We start from the raw sequence: 20676 nt of genomic DNA, 5'->3' as shown, positions 1-20676 counted from the left end.
ATCCGGCTTCTGAACGGCCCTTCCATAAGCTAGGGTACTGTCCGATTCACCTCTACCCCATTGCGGACATTGGACTTTGTCTGTGGAACTGATGCGCTACTCCTGGAGCGGGGCCTAACAGCACTGCCCCGCGCGGCTTGGAATGGCTGCGGGACTCTGCGAGCGCACCCCGGGGTCTTTAACACCAAGACCCGGTGTGCGACCTCGCACCACCCGGCGCGGCTTTAATGGCCGCGGGACAATCGCCATCGCCAGCCGGGGGCTTTGACTTTGACTCTGACATCGGGGGGGGAGAGTGCAGTGGAGAGATAAGTTTTTTTGGCCTCCATCACAGCTATGTGATGGATGTTTATGTAAAATGTAATTATGTTGTGTCTGGGATCTATTTGTGTGTAATGTATGGCTGCAGAAACGGCATTTCATTTGGACCTCCAGGGGTCCAAATGACAATTAAATAGACTATTGACTATTGACTATTGCTGAGAACTGTATTCTGCACTCTGTATCTTCCCCTTTGCTCTACCTACTGTACTGGAGTTTGCCACTGATTGTATCTATGTGTGGTAGATCTGACCTGTTTGGATAGCGTGCAAAACAAAAGCTTTACACTGTAGCTCTGTACAAGTGGCAATAATAAACTTAAAGCATTGGTTTAAACCCATTGCATCATTCTCGTTTGCACATCATTAGAGTCAAGAATGTTTTATTGCCATATGTCCAAGACAGAACAATGACCTTCTTACTTGCAGCAGCACAATACAATATGTAAACACAGTACACTGGGCAGATAGGGTAGTGATGTTTAAGAGACTTTTGGATAGGCGCATGGATAAGGCGTGAATGAAATTATGTGCAGGCCGATAAGAGTTTGTCTTGGCATCATTTGTTCCAGTACTGCACAGTTCGAAGTTTTATGTTCTCTTCTCTGGCTACAGGGAGAACATGCAAACTCCACACAGACAGCACCTGAGCTCAGGATCGAACCCGTGTCTCTGGCGCTGTGAGGCAGCAGCTGTGCCGCCCCCTCCTGTCTTTTCCCTGGACATCAGTCTCCTATCTCTCTGTTACCAGCCTCATGAGGCCTCACCGCCGCCTATGCCGAGGCTCCCACTGTGGCACCGAGGCTCCTGCTGCCACCACGAGGCTCGCGCGTGTAGGATAGTGTTAGTGTGTGGGGATGGCTGGTCGGTGTGGACTCGGTGGGCCGAAGGGCCTGTTTCTGCGCTGTATCTCTGAAGTCTGAAGTCAGACAACATTGAAGTCCGTTAAATTTCGAATCAATTGATTGATGTCGTGCAAACTTCTTTGAAAATAATAATGCGTTTGTGAACACGCACTGTGTTTTGTTCTGTCGTGCTTGTGAGGTGTAACATTTGTCGGGGTTTGAGTAAGAACTGCCCTGTTGTGGAGACCATTCTGCTCACATTAGATAGTTGTATCCTCAGCATGTGAACCAAAGCAGCTAAACGTACTGCACTGTGGGTGTGTACATCACTTTGTGATCAACATCGTCCAGCTTAATCATAATCATATTCATAATCATACTTTATTAGCCAAGTATGTTTTGCAACATACAAGGAATTTGATTTGCCGTACAGTCATACCAATAAAAAGCAACAGAACACACAAAATACATTTTAACATAAACATCCACCACAGTGACTCCTCCACATTCCTCACTGTGATGGAAGGCAAAAGTTGAATCTCTTCCCTTCTTTGTTCTCCCGTGGTCGGGGTCCTCGAACCTTCCGTTGATGGGATGATCTTGGCTCCTGCAGCCAGCAGTTGGGCCCTCTGCACCGGGGCGATCAAGCTCCCGCATCAGGGGGTGGGGGGGGGGAGATCTTGGCTTCCCTGCGCTTGGCGATGGGACCCCTAGTCAGGGCTAGTCGAATGCACTTCGTATTGATCTTATTCCGATTCAAAACCGCAAAGAGGTAAATTGAACAAATGCATTATCTTGCAGTGAGCTAATGCATTCAGACTCTTCTGTAGCAACTCCAAAGGTTCATTTGGTTTGAGTCCAGATAGTGCTTCAGATTACACACATCAGCAAAACAGATCTCAGCATGGAACAAGATGCTGATTCAGCATGTTGAGCAGAGAATCTACAACCTGGAACTTGCCCAAGCCCACAATGCACGGGTGCCGAAAATGATGCCAGGACCAACTGCTACGGTGGAGCAGTGGTAGAGTTGCTGCCCTACAGCACCGGAGACCCGGGTTCGATCCCCACTACGGGTGCTGTCTGTACGGAGTTTGTACGTTCTCCCCGTGACCTGCGTGGGTTTTCTCCGAGATCTTCGGTTTCCAAAGCCGTGCAAGTATGTTGGTTGATTGGCCTGGCCTGAATGTAAATTGTCCCTAGTGTGTGTGGGGTAGTGTTATGCCCCTGTCCCACTTAGGAAACCTGAACGGAAACCTCTGGAGACTTTGCGCCCCACCCAAGGTTTCCGTGCGGTTCCCGGAGGTTGCAGGTGGTTGCCGGAGGTTGCAGGTAGTGGAAGCAGGTAGGGAGACTGGCAAAAACCTTCGGGAACCTCCGAAAACCGCACGGAAACCTTGGGTGGGGCGCAACGTCTCCAGAGGTTTCCGTTCAGGTTTCCTAAGTGGGACAGGGGCATTAGTGTGCGGGGATCGCTGGCTGGCGCAGACTCAGTGGGCCGAAGGGCCTGTTTCCGCACTGTATCTCTAAACTAAACAAAACTAACCAACTCTTATCTGCCTTCACATAACTCCATTCCCTGCATATCCATGTGCCTATCCAAAAGTCTCTGATATACCACTATCGTATCTCCCTCCACCACCACCCCTGGCAGCGCGTTCATGCCACCCCCCACCCTCTGTGTAAAAACTTGCCCCGCACGTCTTTAGAATTTGCCCCACTCACCTTAAAGCTATACCCTCTTAGGTCCTCTTAGGACCCAAGCAATCGTTCCAGGTGCGACAGACGTTTACCTGCATCTCTTCCAACCTCATCTATTGCGTCCGCTGCTCTAGATGTCAGCAGATCTATATCGGTGAGACCAAGCGGTGGTTGGGCGATCGTTTCGCCGAACACCTCCGCTCGGTCCGCAATAACCAAGCTGACCTCCCGGCGGCTCAGCACTTCAACTCCCCCTCCCACTCCGTCTCCGACCTCTCTGTCCTGGGTCTCCTCCATGGCCACAGCGAGCAGCACCGGAAATTGGAGGAACAGCACCTCATATTCCGTTTGGGGAGTCTGCATCCCGGGGGCATGAACATCGAATTCTCCCAATTTTGTTAGTCCTTGCTGTCTCCTCCCCTTCCTCAGCCCCCCTGCTGTCTCCTCCCATCCCCCAGCCTTCGGGCTCCTCCTCCTTTTCCCTTTCTTGTACCCGCCCACCCCCGCCCCCGATCAGTCTGAAGAAGGGTTTCGGCCCGAAACGTTGCCTATTTCCTTCGTTCCATAGATGCTGCTGCACCCGCTGAGTTTCTCCAGCTTTTTTGTGTAACCCTCTTAGGCTTTGATATTTCCACCCTGGGAAACAGGTCCGGATTGTCTGTCAGGGTGGTGCAGCGGTAGAGTTGCTGCCTCACAGCGCCAGAGACCTGGGTTCCATCCTGACGTCAGGTGCTGCCTGTTTGGAGTTTGCACGTTCTCCCCGTGACCGCGTGGGTTTTCTCCGGGTGCTCTGGTTTCCTCCCACATCCCAAAGACGTGCAGGTTTGTAGGTTTATTGGCCCTCTGTAAATTTCCCCTGGTAAATAGGAATAGACAACAGGTGCGGGAGTAGGCCATTCGGCCCTTCGAACCAGCACCGCCATTCAATGTGATCACGGCTGATCATCCACAATCAGTACCCGGTTCCTGCCTTCTCCTCATATCCCTTGACTCCGCTATCTATAAGAACCCTATCTAGCTCTCTCTTGAAAGCATCCAGAGAACCTGCCTCCACCACCCTCTGAGCCAGTGAATTCCACAGACTCACAACTCTCTGTGTGAAAAAGTGTTTCCTCATCTCCGTTCTAAATGGCTTATTCTTATTCCCCTTATTCTTCAACTGTGGTCCCTGGTTCTAGACTTCCCCCATCATGGGGAACATGGATGAGAAAGTGGGATAACAGAGAACTAGTGTGAATGGGCGATCGATGGTCGGCATGGACTCGATGGGCTGAAGGGCCTGTTAGCACACTGCATCTCTACACTAAACAAAACAGAGAGATTCAGGAAGGGAGTTGACGGAGTGGCTCAGACAGCTGCAGCCATGCGCCTGGGGCAGTGTTTAAGAGACAATAGCCAGAGAACAAAGGGTGTAAGGGCTAAAGGTTCCAGGCAGTGGGAGCGGCAATGGTTTGTCGGGAGTTGATGCGAAATTTGACTTCTCTTGTTTACTGTCTGTGGCTGCCCCTGGAACTTTGTACTTTACAAAGTTCCCCACTGGGTAATTCAGCAGGATTGTGGTCAGGTCATTCACCCACATTCTCTTTTCTAGGGCGGCACGGTGGCGCAGCGGTAGAGTTGCTGCCTCACAGGGCCAGAGAGAGACCCGGGTTCGATCCTGACCTCAGGTGCTGTCTGTGCGGAGTTTGCACGTTCTCCCTGTGACCGTGTGGCTTTTCTCAGGGTGCTCCGGTTTCCTCCCGCACTCCAAAGACGCACCTCACAGGCGTGAAGGTTTATTGGCTTCTGTGACTTGTCCCGAGTGTGTGTCGGATAGAATTAGTGTTAGGGGTGATCGCTGGTTGGTACGGACTCGATGGGCCGAAGGGCCTGTTTCCGCACTGCATCTATAAAGTATATCTCAGTAACGTCTCTTGTGGGTTAATTGGCTTCTGAAATAATTGCAAAATTATCCCCAGTGTCTAGAATAGATCGTTCCCTCCCACTCTCCAAAGACGTGCAGGTTTGTCGGTTCATTGGCCTCTGTAAATTGTCCCTAGTGTGAAGTATAATACCAGGGACCCGGTTTTGATGCTGACTATGGGTGCTGTCTGTGTGGAGTTTGCATGTTCCTCCTGTGACCGCGTGGGTTTTCTCTGGGCGATCGCTGGTCGGCGCGGATTCGGTGGGCTGAAGGGCCTGTTTCCGCGCTGGGTCTCTAAACTAGACTGTGCCAAGTGTATCCCACTCACAGCATGGATGCTGTTACTGAAACCCTGGCGAACAAAGAGCTAGAGGGGAGGAAATGTCCGCTGGTGACAGTTGGCACGCACTAACACTGCTTTGTGCTTTTGCATGAGAAAGCAGTGTGCTTGGAGATTTTGCAAGTCACAGGCAGCTGCAGGCCCCTCATATCCTGGGAGTTCCCCAGGCAACTAAATCCTGTTATTGCCTTCAAAGTGTCAGCTCAAAAAACATGTTCACCAAACTCTAATAAACTCAAGTTCATGGAGTTTCATCCTCAGCACGGTGGCGCAGCGGTAGAGTTGCTGCCTCACAGCGCCAGAGACATAGAAACATAGAAACATAGTCAATAGGTGCAGGAGTAGGCCATTCGGCCCTTCGATCCTGCACCGCCATTCAATATGATCATGGCTGATCATCCAACTCAGTATCCCGTCCCTGCCTTCTCTCCATACCCCCTGATCCCCTTAGCCACAAGGGCCACATCTAACTCCCTCTTAAATATAGCCAATGAACAGGCCTCAACTACCTTCTGTGGCAAAGTTCCAGAGATTCACCACTCTCTGTGTGAAAAATGTTTTTCTCATCACGGTCCTAAAGGATTTCCCCTTTATCCTTAAACTGTGACCCTTTGTCCTGGACTTCCCCAACGTCGGGAACAATCTTCATGCATCTAGCCTGTCCAACCCCTTAAGAATTTTGTAAGTTTCTATAAGAAATTACCTAACTTCTAGCGAGTACAAGCCTATCCAGTCTTTCTTCATATGAAAGTACTGACATCCCAGGAATCAGTCTGGTGAACCTTCTCTGTACTCCCTCTATGGTAAGACCTGTGTTTGATCCTGACTGCTGGTGCTGTCTGTACGGAGTTTGCACGTTCTCCCCATCCATGACCAAATGGGTTTCCTCCGGGTGTTCTGGTTTCCTCCCACATTCCAAAGACGTGCGGGTTTGTAGGTTGACACTAAATGCTGGAGTAACTCAGCGGGACCGGCAGCATATCTGGAGAGAAGGAATGTGTGACGTTTTGGGTCGACCCTTCTTCTCTCCCGTACACATGGTTGCACTGAGGCAGGACCGTTGAACCTCAGATCCGTTCTCCCGCAGTCCCGTGGTCTGGGTGATCTCCGGCCTGTTTCTAATGAGGGAGGAATATCACTGCGGGATGTTCTTGTTTGCCCACATCAAGCCAGCTTTGTAAAACATCTGCAGGCCACATGGTGAAACTCACGACACAGTCAATAGACAATAGACAATAGGTGCAGGAGTAGGCCATTCGGCCCAGCAACGCCACTCCACACCCCCACTCGCCTCTCTCACAGTTACCACCCTCCTCAAACACGGTGGCGCAGCGGTAGTGTTGCTGAATCACAGCGCACGAGACACGGGTTCCATCCTGACAGTGAGTACTTGTCTGTGTGGAGTTTGCACGTTCTCCCTGTGACCGCGTGGGTTTTCTCCGGATGCTCCGGTTTCCTCCCTACACTCCAAAGACGTGCAGGTTTGTAAGTTAATTGGCTTCTTTCAATGGTCCCCTAGTGTGTAGTTTAATGCTCATGTACAGGGTGATCGCTGGTCGGCGCGGACTCCATGGACCTAAGGTCCTGTTTCCACGCTGCATCTCTAAACTAAACTAAACTAAACTAAACCCATTGCGGGACACGTCATATTTCACAGGGATGGGTCACGGGTCCATCAGCATTTCACAGAGGGGTGAGACCACATCAAGATCCCCCCCCCCCCCCCCCCCGATACAGGAGCTAGATCGCCCCGACGCGGAGGGCCAGACAGCCGGCTACGGGAGTCAAGATCATCCCGACAACGGAAGGCTCGAGGCCCCCGACCGCTGGAGAACAAAGAAGGGACGAGATTGAACTTTTGTTCACCTTCCATCACAGTGAGGAATGTGGAGGGGTCACTGTGGTGGATGTTTATGGTGAAATGTATCTTGTGTGTTCTGCTGCTTTTTATTGGTATGAGTGGCTGGGCAAATAAAATTCCTCGTATGTTGCAAAAGATACTTGGCTAATAAACTATGATTGTGATTGTATTATTGTGTCGTGTCAAAGAGTGAGGGGTGTATCAGTGTTACAATAAGCACTAAGGAAGACATAAATAATCTGCCGGAAATAGCAGGGGACCGCGGGTCAAAGGAGTTGGAGGAATTGAGTGAAATCCAGGTTAGCCGGGAAGTGGTGTTGGGTAAATTGAATGGATTAAAGGCCGATAAATCCCCAGGGCCAGATAGGCTGCATCCCAGAGTACTTAAGGAAGTAGCTCCAGAGATAGTGGATGCATTAGTAATAATCTTTCAAAACTCTTTAGATTCTGGAGGAGTTCCTGAGGATTGGCGGGTAGCAAACGTAACCCCACTTTTTAAGGAGGGAGGGAGAGAGAAAACGGGGAATTACAGACCAGTTAGTCTAACATCGGTAGTGGGGAAACTGCTAGAGTCAGTTATTAAAGATGGGATAGCAGCACATTTGGAAAGTGGTGAAATCATTGGACAAAGTCAGCATGGATTTACAAAAGGTAAATCATGTCTGACGAATCTTTTAGAATTTTTCGAGGATGTAACTAATAGCGTGGATAGGGGAGAACCAGTGGATGTGGTGTATCTGGACTTCCAGAAGGCTTTCGACAAGGTCCCACATAAGAGATTAGTATACAAACTTAAAGCACACGGCATTGGGGGTTCAGTATTGATGTGGATAGAGAACTGGCTGGCAAACAGGATGCAAAGAGTAGGAGTAAACAGGTCCTTTTCACAATGGCAGGCAGTGTCTAGTGGGATACCGCAAGGCTCAGTGCTGGGACCCCAGCTATTTACAATATATATTAATGAATTGGATGAGGGAATTGAAGGCAATATCTCCAAGTTTGCAGATGACACTAAGCTGGGGGGCAGTGTTAGCTGTGTGGAGGATGCTAGGAGGCTGCAAGGTGACTTGGATAGGCTGGGTGAGTGGGCAAATGTTTGGCAAATGCAGTATAATGTGGATAAATGTGAGGTTATCCATTTTGATGGCAAAAACAGGAAAGCAGACTATTATCTAATTGGTGGCCGACTAGGAAAAGGGGAGATGCAGCGAGACCTGGGTGTCATGGTACACCAGTCATTGAAAGTAGGCATGCAGGTGCAGCAGGCAGTGAAGAAAGCGAATGGTATGTTAGCTTTCATAGCAAAAGGATTTGAGTATAGGAGCAGGGAGGTTCTACTGCAGTTGTACAGGGTCTTGATGAGACCACACCTGGAGTATTGCGTACAGTTTTGGTCTCCAAATCTGAGGAAGGACATTATTGCCATAGAGGGAGTGCAGAGACGGTTCACCAGACTGATTCCTGGGATGTCAGGACTGTCTTATGAAGAAAGGCTGGATAGACTTGGTTTATACTCTCTAGAATTTAGGAGATTGAGAGGGGATCTTATAGAAACTTACAAAATTCTTAAGTGGTTGTACAGGCTAGATGCAGGAAGATTGCTCCCGATGTTGGGGGAGTCCAGGACAAGGGGTCACAGCTTAAGGATAAGGGGGAAATCCTTTAAAACCGAGATGAGAAGAACTTTTTTCACACAGAGAGTGGTGAATCTCTGGAACTCTCTGCCACAGAGGGTAGTCGAGGCCAGTTCATTGGCTATACTTAAGAGGGAGTTAGATGTGGCCCTTGTGGCTAAGGGGATCAGAGGGTATGGAGAGAAGGCAGGTACGGGATACTGAGTTGGATGATCAGCCATGATCATATTGAATGGCGGTGCAGGCTCGAAGGGCCGAATGGCCTACTCCTGCACCTAATTTCTATGTTTCTATGTTTCTATGTTAAGCCTTGCTATATATTAGAGGACATAGAGGGCTATTTTAGAGTGTAGCTTTGCGGAAGATGTGATGTATGTGACCGTGTTACATTTGAGATTTTGATGGAGTCCAGAACCAGGGGCCACACAGTTTAAGAATAAGGAGTAAGCCATTTAGAACGGAGACGAGGAAGCACTTTTCCTCACAGAGAGTGGTGAGTATGTGGAATTCTCTGCCTCAGAGGGCGGTGGAGGCAGGTTCTCTGGCTGCTTTCAAGAGAGAGCTAGACAGGGCTCTTAAAAATAGCGGAGTCAGGGGATATGGGTCCCCTATTATGTAAAATAATATGTGTGTTATGATTGTGTTTATAATTTGTTTGGTTGATTTGTTGTTTGTCTTTTGCACAAAAGTCCGCGAGCATTGCCACTTTCATTTCACTGCACATCTCGTATGTGTATGTGACAAATAAACTTGACTTGACTTGACTTGACTTGGGGAGAAGGCAGGAACGGGGTACTGATCAACGGGGATGATCAGCCGTGATCACATTGAATGGTGGTGCTGGCTTGAAGGGCTGAATGGCCTACTCCTGCACCTATTGTCTATTGTCTATTGAGATATGATGAATGTGAAAGTCTTATTCCGTCAAAGTGAGATATGACAGTGTTAGGAAGTGTGTGGTTAGATCAGGGAGTTTATTTGAGGGAAGTGGGATCCAGCAATGCCAGTCAGAGACGTGGTGTATATCAGAAGGTTACCATGAGGGTTGTGAAGAGCCAGTGTCAAGGGAGTATCACAATGAGCAAGAGTCGAGAGTGTTTTATTGTCATTTGTCCCAGACAGAACAATGGCATTCTTACTTGCAACAGCACAGTAGAAAACATATCCTATACTGTAGACAATATAATAAATAAGAAAAAAAAGTTCAGTATATACACACATACTCACACATTTTAGTTTAGTTCAGTTTAGAGATACAGGGCAGAAACAGGCCCACCGAGTCTGCACCGACCAGTGATCACCCCGTACACAAGCACTATCCTACACACTAGGAACAATTTACAAAGTTTACCTGCCGATTAACCTATAAACCCCCCCGCACGCCATTGGAGTGTGGGAAGAAACCCGCGCAGGTCACGGGGAGAACGTGCAAACTCCATCCAGCCAGCACACACAGTCAGGGTGGAACCCGGGTCTCGTGCGCCGTGAGTCAGCAACTCTACCGCGGCGCCACCGTGCCACGCCACCAGTTCCTGGAAATATTCCAGCGCAAATGATACAGGAACATCCACACTCAAACACAAAGTTAGAAATAGCCATTGAATCATTTCCTGTATTTGAATGCAGTCAAAACAATTCGAGCAACCGCCTTAATAGGGGCAGCACGGTGGCGCAGGGGTAGAGTTGCTGCCTCACAGCGCCAGATACCCAGGTTCGATCCTGGCTACGGGTGCTGTCTGTACGGAGTTTGCACGCTCTCCCTGTGACCTGTGTGAGTTTTCTCCGAGATCTTCGGTTTCCTCCCACACTAAAGGCGTACAGGTTTGTAGGTTAATTGGCTTGGTATAAATGTAAATTGTCCCTAGTGTGTGTAGGATAGTGTTAGTGTGCGTGGATCGCTGAGATGAAGGCCCTATTTCCGCGCTGCACCTCTAAACTAAACTAAACTTATACAAGGAGCTCGAGACTGGTGCACAGACAGCCACCCCACGGTCCTTGACAGATCTGGGTCAGGATCCAGTGGCGTGGAGTCCAAGACGACCGGAGACCCTTTTCTGCTGCAGCCTTCATCCGCCTTCCCAGCCGTCGTGACGCTCCACTCAAGGTCAGCCATCGTCCTCCGCTGTTTCCGCCGTTGAGGTCTTGGTTGGATTGCTCTTTGTCAGAGACCTCCCCCTCGACCTTACCGCCATGGGTGGCCCGACCAGGAGCGTAGCTCCAGACGGCATCGCTCTCAGGATCTCAGTTCCACACAAGCTTCTCCACCACGACAAGGTGACAATCCACGGAGAAGCCCATGAACATATGAACGTGAAAATCGGTCAAATATTTGGAGACGAGCTTTAATATTATCTCTAAACTAGCTGTGACCTTCAGCAGAATGGATGAATTTCGCCGTTATCTCCTTATCAGCCAACATGACGCATTTTTTCTGTCTGCGAGGATTTCTCCTTACTCATTTCAGCTTTGTGTTTATAACGTCTGCTCCTGTCTGGTCCCCGTCCATAGAATCATCCATCAGCTGCCCACTGAGGTGATAGCCATCTCCGCTCTTCCGATAACGCAAGGATGTCCAGATGATTTAAATCAACAGAATCTAATCAGACGTTTCCAGATGACTCTGCGATTGTGGGCTGCATCAGTGAGGGGAGGGGAAGCTGAGCATGGAGGGTGAAGTCCACCACTTTGTTCAATGGCAATAAAGGCAAAATGTTGGAGTAACTCAGTGGGACAGGCAGCATCTCTGGGGAGAAGGAATGGGTGACGTTTCGGGTCGAGACCCTTCTTCTGACGAAGAAGGGTCTCGACCCGAAACGTCACCCATTACTTCTCCCCAGAGATGTTGCCTGTCCCGCTGAGTTACTCCAGCTTTTTGTGTCCATCTTCGGTTTAAACCAGCATCTGCAGTTCCTTTGTCGGGTGGTGTGGGCTGAATCACCTGCAGCTCAACAGCGACAAGACTAAGGAGTTGGTGGTGGACTTTAGGAGGAGAGGGACAGGGTCGCCTCCCCCGTGGCCTAACAGCGAGGATCGGCGCGGCCTTTCCCGGAGACGCGCCCGGGGCTCGGGGCTCCGCGGCGCGGGTGCAGCGTGGACTGTCCGCACGGAGCTGGGGCTCGCTGGAGGGGAGCGCTCCGTTCCGTTGGCCCGCAGCAGACGGCAGCCTGAAGCCGCGGTCTGCACAGCTCCAGCTGGCGCGGTGTCCGCAGCCCGGGATCCCTCGTGGGGGACCCGGAAAAGAAGAAGCTTCCACCGCCGGCCCGCGGCCATCTTCTACCGCGGGTCCGGTATGGACTTAACATCACCCCTGGACACCGCCGGCCCTGCAGACTGCGGTGCTACGGCTGCGACCCTTCGGCCGCCGGCCTGTCCCCTGTCTCCATCAATGGTGTGCATTTGCACTTTACCAAGTGTACCTGGACAGTAAACTGGACTAACACTGAGGCCCTGTACAAGAAGGGACAGAGCCACCTGTACTCTTTGAGAAGGCTCTGCTCCTTCAACATCTGCAGTAAGATGCTGCAGATGGCAGATTACAGGCACGGATCCCGCGTGGGGGGACCCGGTGGAGGAAGATTCCACCGCCGGCCGCGGCCAATGGGGTTCCGGTATGGACTTAACATCACCCCTGGAGGGGAGCGCCGACTACCACTTGGTGGTAGCCAGTGCCATCTTGTTCGCTGCCATGTGCTGGGGCAGCAGGGCGAAGGTCGCGGACACCAACAGGATCAACAAACTCATCAGGAAGGTTGGCTCCACCCTGGGGGCGGGGTTGGAGTTGGAGTTGGGTTCACGGGAGGTTGGTCTTGGAGGGGATGATGCTCCTCAAACTGCGGAGCATCCTGGACAATACAGCTCACCCCCTCCATGACACACTGGTCAACCTGAGGAGCACCTTCAGCAACAGACTGGTTCCACCAAGATGCAGCACAGAACGCCACAGGAGATCCTTTGTCACTGTGGCTATCAAACTATACAACTCCTCCCCCTTCTGTCGTGGGGTAGACTGAGACTGACTCCCCCCCCCACCTCTCCCCAATCTTTACGCATCCCCAATCCTTTCCACTCATCACTTTAATACATGTTTCCTGTATCTTGTTGTGTTTTGTGACTGTTGGCAGATCAACGTCCCTCCTGGGCTATATATAGTTCTGTCGTATTGTCTCGTCTCGTACCGTATCGCTTCGTAATTATCGACACATACAGGGGCTCAGGTGCTAAATTTCTGGATACAGACCTTGCTAGATTACTGTTACAACACGACCTACTTCATAAGATCATAAGTGATAGTAGCAGAATTAGGACGCTGAGTTTGAACCAGTCCGTTCACGGAGGTCGGATTCAGCCGCGGGACTTACCATCACCCGGCAGGGTCGCAATATCAGAAGCCTGGATCGCCTCAACGCAGAGGGAGAACAAGAAGGGAAGAGACAAGGACTTTAAGACTTTTGCCTTCCATCACAGTGCAGAGGTGCCTGGTAGACTCACTGTTTGGTGGATGTTAAATTTGTGTTAAGTGTGTGTTTTGTTATTTTATTCTATGTTATGACTGCAAGGTATACAATTTTGTTCAGACTGAAATGTCTGAATGACAATAAAGGATACTTTTATACTTTCATACCACTCTGCCATTCAATCATGGCCAATCTATCTCTCCCTCCTAACCCCATTCTCCTGCCTTCTCCCCATAACCCCAGACACCCATACTAATCAAGAATCTATCCATCTGCCTTAAAAATATCCACTAACTTGGCCTCCACAGCCTTCTGTGGCAAAGAATTCCACAGATTCACCACCCTACAAAGAAATTCCTCCTCATCTCCTTCCTAAAAGAACGTCCTTTAATTCTGCGACCTCTAGTCCTAGACTCTCCCACTAGTGGAAACATCCTCTCCACATCCACTCTATCCAAGCCTTTCACTATTCTGTACGTTTCAATGAGGTTCCCCCTCATTCTTCTAAACTCCAGCAAGTACAGACCCAGTGCCGACAAACGCTCATTCATGGGGTATAACACCTGGGCTATACCTGTTCTATTATACCTGGATAAGTGTTCAACCAAGAAAACCATGCCCAATGCCAAAGCAGTATCTAAACTGCCCATACATACTCATGCTAAAGGTAATAACTAACTTCATATACAGCCACTTTAACTCCCCTTCGTATTCCCACACTGACCTTTCTGTCCTGGGCCTCCTCCACTGTCAGAGTAACTGAGGCTCAACGCAAATTGGAGGAACAGCATCTCGTATTCACCTCAGCAACATAGCACATCAACCCACGCGGTCACGGGGAGAACGTACAAACTCCGTACAGACAGCACCCGTAGTCAGGATCGAACCCGGCTCTCTGGTGCTGTGTGGCAGCAACTCATATACAACCCAGCGTTGTCTCTATCACCAACTAACCCTGGCTTTCCCTCTCTCCATCTCTCCCCCACTCTAGTACTCTTACTTTTTCTGTCCTCTTGATTAAATATTGCCTCGTTGTCACCTTCCCCTCAGCTAACAGTGAGCCATTCTGACATTTTCCTTGGATCAACATCCCCTTTGTTCTCCCATTTTCACACCTTACCCATCCATATCTCCACTGTCTCCCTCTCCCCTGAGTCTGAAGAAAAGGGTCTTGACCCAAAACGTCGCCCATTCCTTCTCTCCAGAGACGCTACCTGTGCCGCTGAGTTACTGCAGCACTTGGTGTCTTAAATTGTAGTGTTCGCTCCTCTTTTCACAGATGCTGCCTGACCTGCTGAGTGTTTCCACTAGTTCCTGTTTTTATCTCAGATTTTCAGCATCTGCAGTTTTTTTAATTTCTGTTTTTGCATTGTTCTACTCGTGATCCTTGCGGTCCCTGCTAGTGAGTGACAGGATGGGACAGCCTTATTCCTTTAGCACTTTCCCAAATTACCAAATTCTTATTTAGTCTCAAGTCAAATATGTTTAGACTGGGAAGCCTCATTAAATGATTTATTAGGACTTCTGTAAATACAAGGCACTGATAATATTGTGCTATAGATTAATATAGATGTACTGGCCAATTTAGAGTCCTAACAAAGGGAATAAGGCCAATTGCAGTTGTAGTTTAGCTTAGAGATACAGCACGGGAACAGTTTCCATGCCGACCAGCGATGACCTGTTCACACAAGTTCTATATTATCCCACTTTCTCATCCACTCCCTACACACTAGTTGTGAGTTACAAAAACCAATTAACCTACAAACCCGCACAACCTGGATAGAGTGGATGCCAAGAAGCCAAGTCACATTTATTTATATAGCACATTTAAAAATCAACTCTCGTTGGCCAAAGTGCTTTACATTTGTTATAAGAATAGTATAAACAAACAAACTACATACATAAATACATATAGTCCTCACACAGAGGACGTCAAGAAAGGCTTGAGAGTAAAGATGAGTTTTAAGTCTTTAAAGTAGTCGATGGAGGGGGCAGTTCTGATGGGAAGGGGGATGCTGTTCCACAGTCTAGGAGCTGCAACCGCAAAGGCACGGTCGCCCCTGAGCTTATGCCTAGACCGCGGGATATTCAGCAGCCCCAAGTCGGCCGATCTGAGGGGCCTGGAGGTGGAGTGGTGGGTGAGAAGACTTTTTATGTAGGTGGGGGCAAGCCCATTGAGGGCTTTGTAGACATGGAGGAGAATCTTGAAGTTTACACGGAACCGCACAGGGAGCCGGTGGAGAGAGGCCAGGATCGGGGTGATGTGGTCCCTTTTTCGGGTGCCCGTCAGGAGTCTCGCTGCGGCGTTTTGGACCAGTTGCAGGCGGGACAGGGAAGATTGGCTGATGAACAGTGTAAAGGAAGTGGAGAGGATGTTTCCACTAGTGGAGGGAAACAAGCACCAGAGATCATAGCCTAAGAATTAAAGAATGTTCCTTCAGAGAGGAGATGAGGAGGAGTTTCTTCAGTCAGCGTGTGGTGAATCTGTGGAATTCTTTGCCGCAGTTGTCTGTGGAGGCCAAGTCAGTGGATATTTTTAAGGCAGAGATAGATAGATTCTTGATTAGTACGGGTGACTGGGGTTATAGGGAGAAGGCAGGAGAATGGGGTTAGGAGGGAGAGATAGATCAGCCATGATTGAATAGTGGAGTAGACTTGATGGGCCGAATGGCCTAATTCTGCTCCTGTCTCTTATGACATGAACATACTGTAGCTTTAATTCCAGTTGTGTAGGAAAGAGCTGCAGATGCTGGTTTAAATCGAAGGTAGACACAAAGCGCTGGAGTAACTCAGCGGGCCAGGCAGCATCTTTGGAGAGAAGGAATGGGTGACGTTTTGGGTGGTGACCCTTCTTCAGATTCAGATTCAGATTCAGATTCAATTTTAATTGTCATTGTCAGGTTCTTCAGACTTGATTAGTACGGAGATCAGCGTTTATGGGGAGAAGGCAGGAGAATGGGGTTAGGAGAGAGCAATAGGTCAGCCATGATTGAATGGTGTAGATTTGATGGGCCGAATGGCCTAATTCTGCTCCTCTGCTGGAGTAACTCAGCGGGGCCAGGCAGCATCTTTGGAGAGAAGGAATGGGTGACGTTTTGGGTGGTGACCCTTCTTCAGACTTGATTAGTACGGAGATCAGTGTTTATGGGGAGAAGGCAGGAGAATGGGGTTAGGAGAGAGGAATAGATCAGCCATGATTGAATGGCGTAGATTTGATGGGCCGAATGGCCTAATTCTGCTCCTCCTATCACATAGATATTATACAAGATGCCAAGAGCAACTCTTATCTGCCTGCAACTGATCTATATCCATTACTCCCCACTCTTTAGTTTCAGTTTCAGCTTTAGTGATGGGGTCACGAAAGAGCGTTCACCTCGCGCGCGGCTTATCTCCACCAATCTTTCCACCACCACGTACAAGAAGCACAAGAAAGACACCACTGTATGCAGATGCCGAGAAGTGTGTTCAGCTCCGGCTGAGCAACTTCAGATTCAGATTCAGATTCAGATTCAGATTCAGATTCAGATTCAATTTTAATTGTCATTGTCAGTGTACAGTTACAGAGACAACAAAATGCATTTAGCATCTCCCTGGAAGAGCCACATAGCAAATGATTTGAATAGATAATAATAAGTGTCTGGGGAGGGGGGGGGGGGTGATTAGCAGTCACCGAGGTACGTTGTTGAGTAGTACAGTGACAGCCGCCGGGAAGAAGCTGTTCCTCGACCTGCTGGTTCAGGCAACGGCAGCAGGAGAGACCTGTAGCGCCCTCCCGGATGGGTAGAGGGGTAAACAGTCCATTGTTGGTCTGGTGAGAGGTGTGAGAACGAAGCAAGGTCTGGCGATGCTGAGCGCCCTCCTACAAGCAGACAGCGCTTGCTTTGGACAGACTCATGGAGGGAGAGTGAGAAAACCCGGTGATGCGTTGGGCAATTTTCACCACCCTCCTGCAATGCCTTCCGGTCGGAGACAGAGCAGTTGCCATATCATACTGTGATGCAGTTGGTAAGGATGCTCTCGATGGTGCAGCGGTAGAAGTTCACCAGGATCTGAGGAGACAGATGGACCTTCTTCAGTCTCCTCAGGAAGAAACCTCTAATCTTGTGTGTGGATTCGATGAGAAGAAGCTTTCGAGATACAGCGCAGAAACAGGCCCTTCAGCCCACCGAGTCCGCACCGACCAGAGATCCCCGCACGCTAACACTATCCTACACCAGTTACATTTATACCAAGCCAAATAACCTACTAACCTGAGCTACAAAAAAATGCTGGAGAGAAACTCAGCGGGTTGTGAAGAACAAGGTGCCAGGGGGCAGCAAGCATGTATGGAGAGCCGAAGGAAATAGGCAACGTTTCGGGCCGAAACCCTTCTTCAAGATGATGGGGGGGACTGCATGTCGTTGGAGGTGCCAGAGAGGGAACTCTCGTCTGAGGATCGAAACCCACGCGGTCATGGGGAGAAAGAACGCTACCAACCGTTCCCGCACTAGAGAAGACGGCCGTGAAGACACCCGTCATGAGAAGTTCCTAGAACTGGCGTGCAACATGTACCACAAACACACCGCAACCACTCACGGCGTTTTCCGCGTGCCCAGTAAGTCACCATTGATCGGTCGCATCGGTGTCGATTATCTCTGCCTACTGTGAGGTCAGTCCAGCCCCCGCTGAACCCTGCGCGTCTAACACGCTCGACGCGGGCACGCTTCCCTTCGGTTTTTGCATAGACCTGGTTTGTTGATCCGTAGAACTGTCGTGGGTGTTGCGCGCCTCAAGTGCTGGTGTCATACGCCCTAATGACTCGAGATCGTGCTTTCTTTTGTCAAGGATGTGTCTCAGCGTTACTGTCATATTGCTGCTGGTCAATACATTGCCGAGTCGAGCTCACTGATGAAACTAGTAACACGTAAACAGCTCACCACTCTTGGTGTGTTCATTGACGTATGTCGTCATCGCTGCGAAGTAGCCCGTAGATAGAGCCATGCTCTGTCTGGGACTCACTAGACATGTCAGATCAGGAAAAACCACGCAGACTACAATGCACTCATTACAAAAATCATTTCTCACACAGCACTCATTTAAAAGCCCGTCACGCAACTCCGTCGCGGCAAAGCATCTCAGAAAGTCCGCGCCTAACACTGGACACGCAATCCACTAGTCGGAGCGGTCACAGGGAACGACGCAGACGATGCAGGATGGAACCAAGGACAGAGACACACTAAGGTATAAGTGGTCTACGGAAGCGAAGCCGCTCCGTAGGCGGCGTGGGTGCGTTCAGGGTGAAGCATCTAGTGGAGAACATACGAAACTGAGAACTTTCCCAGTCGGGACCCTTCATTTAGACCTGATTGTGGTCCGCGTGGAAGTGCAGGTAGACAACAAAGCTCGCGAGGGTCAGTGGATGAAGCCTAGCTGATGCATCAAAGTGTGATAAATGGGATGGATACGGATGAGGTTGGGGGGTGTTTTTTGCAAGGGAAGGAAAGAACTCTCAGTCTGAAGAAGGGCCTCGACCCCAAACATCATCTATTCCTTTCCTCCAGAGAAGCTGCCTGACCCTCTGAGTTACTCCAGGACTTTGTGTCTTTCTTTGGTCTAAACCAGCATCTGCAGTTCATTCCTATACACAGAGTTTTTTGATAGGCTGATGATTGGACAAAGGCCAGATGACAAGACAAAGGGTGTGAGATAAGGATGGAAGAGGTATGAATTGTGAAGCTCGGACTATCTTTAATCGGACTTTACTGGGTTTTATCTTGCACGAAATACAATGCAATACAAATGTATTTGTCACATGCACCAACTAAAGGGCCTGTCCCACTTGGGCGTCATTCATTCGTCATTCACGTGACAGGCCGGCAGTGACAGACGCACGACAGTCGCGTGAAAATCGTCTAGCAGTACGACAGTTGGGCGCCAAGTGCTCTGGAGAGCACTGCTTCTTTCGGGAGCCATTTGCGATGTTGTTCGTACTTAGTCCGATCTCCGTGGCAAGGATTTTCCCAGTGAAAAATTTTCAAAACTCGGCGTGCTTTATACCCGGGTTGTCACGTGGTGCGGCGCTCAAATGAAGCGCAAATGGCGCGCCGACGGTGTACGGGCGACGCATGGTTACGGACGTTGATGCACGGTGACGCATAATAAATGAGCATAGGCAATGTTCGTGCGTCATCGTGCGTAACCATGCATCACCACGCGTTACACATGCGCCGTCGGTACGTCAGCGTGCGCGAGGGATACATCACGCAAGTGGCGGGCGAGGATTTTGAGCATTCCAAAATCCTGGGGTGCCGCGCTTTACCGCGCCTCACCGTATACGCCGCCACACGCCATGTGCGTGTCACCACGTGCCAACCAATTTTTAGGATGTCGCGTAAATGATGCGCAAATGTCTCCCAAGTGGGACAGGCCCTTTGAGGCACAGTGAAATGAATTTGCCATGCAGCGATGCAATTGAAAAAATTATTCTCTTTACCATGTATCTGTACACTGTGGAAGGCTTGATGGTAAACACGTATTGTCTTTCTGCCTGACGGGATAGCAAGCAACAATAAAGCTTTTTCACTGTACCTACCTTCGGTACACGTGACAATAAACAAACAAAACCAACTAAACTCTAGATAGAGGAAGGAATGTAGGGGTGGGGTAGGAAAGAGGATGCACTTCAAGGCGGAGAAGGGAAGAAATGAAATGCAGGGTCCCCCCTCGAGATTCGGAGTGGATTCAGTGGCGTGGGCTGGTCATTTCCACGTTCATAATCCTGCGCACCTATGGCGCGGCGGCAGGCGGGGAGCGGAAGAGGGGAGAGGGGGGAGGACCCCGTGTTCGATCCGGAGGGAGAGGAAGTGTGGAACTTGCACGCTCTTCAGAGACAGTTACCTAGCGGGGAAAGAAAGTGGATTCCCCTCCCCACCCCCCCCCCTTCCCCCCCCCCACTCCTTCTCCTTCCCCTCTCTCCTTTAGGGTTCAGACTGGGGGGAGAGGGAGGGGGATGATAGGTGAGGGATCCCCCACCCCCCGGGAGGGCCGAGGAGCCCCCCCCCTCCCCCCCTCCCCCGTAAAGGGCCCCCCTCCCCTCCTGAGACCCCCCCTAGCCCCCCCCGCTTCTCCCCCTCGGTCGAGACCCCACTGGGAGGTAGGCAGGAGCCCTGCGAGAGGGGAGGCTGCCTCCACCCCTAGAGAGAGAGAGAGCCCCTCCCGAAGGAAGGTTTCCTCCCACACTGCAAAAGATGTGTGGATTTGCAGGTAAAATTGGCTCCTGTAAATTGTCCGTAGTGTGTGATTTTGAACTAGTGTACAGGGATCGCAGGTCGGCGCGCAGCCGATGGGCCGAATGGTCTGGTTTCCACGCTGTATCTCCAAACTAAATGAGGTTGTAAGCAACCCAAGTGGTAGCCTTGACAATAGACACTAAAAGCTGGAGTAACTCAGTGGGGCAGACAGCATCTCTGGAGAGAAGGAATAGGTGATGTTTCGTGTCAAGACCATTCTTCAGGCGAAGACTTGGTTCTGATTAAAATCTCCCCAGTCATAGGGGGAACCCCCTCCTTGGTGACTCACTGGTTAAGTTCCTCTCTCGCGCTAACTTCTGAAATCCTCTCGACTGCCACTAAAATTGTGT

This window comes from Leucoraja erinacea, chromosome 39 (assembly GCF_028641065.1).
Source record: "Leucoraja erinacea ecotype New England chromosome 39, Leri_hhj_1, whole genome shotgun sequence".
Lineage (NCBI taxonomy): Eukaryota > Metazoa > Chordata > Chondrichthyes > Rajiformes > Rajidae > Leucoraja > Leucoraja erinaceus.
The sequence above is the reverse complement of the archived record's forward strand: the minus strand, read 5'-3'. Positions refer to the sequence as shown.